Below are 4,291 nucleotides of genomic sequence, written 5' to 3' on the forward strand. Positions count from 1 at the left end.
TATACAATTCAGAATCCTCACTTCCCCCATTTTGAAGATCTGGATATTTTCCCATTTCAATTATCTGGCCATTCTATGTTCTCTCTTCACTTCTTCTGTATATATTTACTGAGCACTTACTATATGCCAGGCAGTGTTCTAGGCTCTAAAGGTACAGCAGTGAATGAAAGATCGTGTCCATGCTCTCGGGGAACTGATAATCTAGTAACTAAATGAGTTCAGTTTTGGAACAAGTGCCAAAGACTACCAATGATTTCATCTCCCAGAAATAAAAAGTTATCCGCAGTTGGATGTGAACGTGTATTTATAACACCTGGATATTCTTGAATGTCTTCCCTTCTATCTTGAGTCCATTTTCCTCTTGAGATTTTGTCTCCCTTTTCCATTTTGAAGATCATTCTCTTTGTAGCAAGGACAGAAGGAAAATAGCATAATTCTATCTTCCCTCTCTCATATGGTGATATTTTGCCTGAATTCCTACACAGTATCTGTCCTTCTTTGTTCTTCTTTGTGTTCTGGACATAGTTTTCAAAGCACTTTGTCTTTATCTGACTCATTCCATAGAAGAGTCATGACACTAGCTGGTTTTGCTCCTTTATGTTTGTCTTTGTAGTAAGACCTTTAAAATCTGAATTTATGAATAAATATCTGAGCTCATCAGAGCCCTCCTGGCTGGTCATATTGGTTTATGTGCTGCCATTCTCTTCACTTAATTTAATTATGTGGTTCATCCTATCTCTCTCTCAAGTCATATATCTTTTAGATCTCTGGCTACAGCACTGAAATTCTGTATTGGCCTTATTAAAATCTGAGATCATAATGATACTTTAGACCTGTGCCAGCCAATGTTAGCCTATATGTGATATGAATTCCAGAGGTCACATTTAAATAAGAAAAAGTGAAACAGGCAAAGTTATTCCAATGATACGTTTTATTGAAACTAATATATCCCAAACATTAGCATTTCAACATGTAAATAATTTAAAAATTATCAATGAGATATTTTGCATTCCTTTTTGTGTGTGCGAAGTCCTCAAAATGAGGCATCTATCTTGTACTTACAGTATATCTCAATTCAGACTAGCCCCGCTTCACGCGTTCGATAGGCACCTGCTGCCATATTGCCCAGCATAGCTGTAGACCCACCACGTGGCAACTATTCATGCTGTTCATACTTCCTTTTAATATTAAATCAATTCCGGGCGACTGGGTGGCTCAGTTGGTTGGGCGACTGCCTTCAGCTCAGGTCATGGTCCCAGCGTCCTGGGATCGAGTCCCACATCGGGCTCCCGGCTCGGCGGGGAGCCTGCTTCTCCCTCTGACCCTCTCCACTCTCATGCTGTTTCTCTCTCTCTCTCTCTCAAATGAATAAATAAATAAAATCTTTAAAAAAAAAATATTAAATCAATTCCTTTACATCAAGGCATTTGGTTTGTAAAAGCTTTAACAAAAGATAAAAGTCCCTTAAGATCTAAAACTGAGCCAGTCTGAAGTAGTTTTTTTACTATATTATGAGCTCAAATCTCATGGCTTTTGCTTCCTTTCTGTCTCATAATTTGCATATTAATGTACCTGAGAATGTCATTTGAAATAATCATCACCTTAGTAGGGGGTCACTAACCATTTCTGTCTCCTCTCTGCTCTGCTTTGCTTTTCATCTTTAGTGCCTTAGCTTGCCTTGAAGATTAAAAAAAAAAAAAAAGTAGTGGATTAATCTAGTCTTAAAAGATATCAGATAACAAACAAATTGAAAAATGTTTGATCTCATGAATAAGCAAATAAATGCAAAATAAAAGGACAATTGAGAGCTATTTTGCCTATTAAATTAGTGATTTATCTTTAAATGACAACACCTATTGAGAATAAAAGCTTGTAAACTGTTTCCCACGCACTATTGTTGATATTGTCACATCCTTTGAAGAGAAAACCCGTTGACAATGTGAGTCAGTGATATTAAAAATATTCGTTCCATTTGATCCTGTACTCATTCTACAGGGAATTTGTTTTATAGAACTTACCAGGGATAGTGACCATGATATTCACATGGAATGTTTACTCCAGGATTATTTATACAAGCAAAAAGTGAAAACAACCCCAAAGTCCAAAGTAAATCACACTACATTCATTGGGCAACATATTAAATACGTAGTGAAATTATGATTATGAAATTTTGCAGCAATAAAAATATAAGAATGGCACGTTAAGCGAAATGCATAGAGTGAAATTTCATATACATCGAAAAATCTATGAAAATCATATGCAAATCAAAGAAAAACACTAGAGAATAATATCCTAAAATGACAACAATGGGGACGCCTGGCTGGCTCAGCTGTGGAGCTTGTGACTCTTGATTTCAGAGTTGTGAGTCCGAGTCCCACATTGGCTGTAGAGATTACTTAAAAATAAAATCTTAGGGGCACCTGTGTGGCTCAGTCAGTTAAGCATCTGCCTTCAGCTCAGGTCATGATCCCTGGAGTCCCCATGTTGGGCTCCTTGCTCAGCAGGGAGTCTGCTTCTCCCTCTCCCTCAGCCCCTTCCCCCTACTGCACCCCCCACCCCCACTCCTGCTCTCCCATGCACTGTACTCCCCTTCTCTCTCTTCTAAATAAATAAATAAAATCTTTTTAAAAACATAGCCCTGTAGCTATGTTCACTGTGTTGGACTTTGGCAAAAATAATCAAATGATGTGGAGTGTCAATTTGTGTGCATGTTTTATTGGGTTTTTTTGGAATTAGTCGACAATGGAAGATATTTCAACAAATTGATGCCGGTGTACTGACAGCCCTCTTAAACACGTGTGGCTGCTCCGCATCTTGCACACATCAGCTTGCCTCTTAGTTTCCTCTTACAGGAAAAGGTGGCTGAGAATCACACTTGACAATTATACTTCCTGGGAATTTTTAAAAACTACTACTGGAGTTATTAATCCATCTAGTCGTTTCTAAAATTACATTTTCCTGTGCTTTTTTTTTTTCTGATTTGGTTATCAAAACACTGAGATTGTCAAGACAAATGAGCATACCAGCTGTACGTAGTTCTGTGTATAAAAAAGTAAAACATATTGGGCATCATGAGTTTTAAATACTAAAAATAGGGGCCACATTTGTCTATCGATCTGTAAGACATTTACTCTGTTGTTATACAACTTTGGTTTTTCATGAGTGAATGAATGTATTCAAGAGATGTTTCCATTCCAACCAAGTTGGAATGTGTCAACACTGACTATCATAGGTGTTGATCGACCAAAGAATAAAATAAAAATGGTACCTCAAGGAGTTTAAAGTTTGAGGAGGGGTGTAGAAAAACACTAAACAAGCCAACAAGACAGATAAAGAAATGAAAAACAACTATCTGTGGTTAAGTGTGACTAGAAGGAATTAGGTGCCACAAAAACACAACTAAAAAGGACTCCGCTTTTTTTTAAAGTTTTTATTTAAATTCTAGTTTGTTAACATACAGTGTAATATTAGTTTCAGGTGTACAATATAGTGAACCAACACTTCCATACATCACCTGGTGCTCATCACAAGTGCCCTCCTTAATGCCCTTCACCTTTTCCCCCATCCCCCCACCCACCTGCCCTCTGGTAACCGTCGGATTGTTCTCTATAGTTAAGAGTCTGTTCTTGGTTTCTCTCTCTCTCTCATTTTATCCCCTTTGCTTGTTTGTTTTGTTTCTTAAATTCCACATGTGAGTGAAATCACGTGGTATTTGTTTTTCTCTGACTTTTTTGCTTAGCATTATACTAATTCCATACATGTCATTGCAAATTTCATTCTTTTTTATAGCTGAGTAATATTTCATTATATATATAATACCATATCTTCTTTTTTTAAAGATTTTACTTATTTATTTTATATATACACACACACACACACACACATATATACACACACACACACAGAGAGAGAAAGAGAGAGTAAGAGCAGGGTGAAAGGCAGAGGGAGAAGCAGACTCCCTGCTGAGTGGGGAGCCTGATGCAGGACTCCATCCCGGGACTCCGGGATCATGACCTGAGCTGAAGGCAGATGCTTAACCCACTGAGCCACCCAGGCGCCTCTATACCATATCTTCTTTATCCATTCATCAGTTGATGGACACTTGGGCTGTTTCCATAGTTGCTATTGTAGATAACTCTGCTCTAAACAGAGTGCATGTATCCCTTTGAATTAGTGTTTTTGTATCCTTTGGGTAAATATCCAGTAGTGCAATTGCTAGATCATAGGGCAGTCCTATTTTTAACTTTCTGAGGAACCGCCATACTGTTTTCCAGTGCACCAGTTTGCATTC

This window comes from Leptonychotes weddellii, chromosome 8, assembly GCF_054177405.1.
Source record: "Leptonychotes weddellii isolate Sample4059 chromosome 8, ASM5417740v2, whole genome shotgun sequence".
Lineage (NCBI taxonomy): Eukaryota > Metazoa > Chordata > Mammalia > Carnivora > Phocidae > Leptonychotes > Leptonychotes weddellii.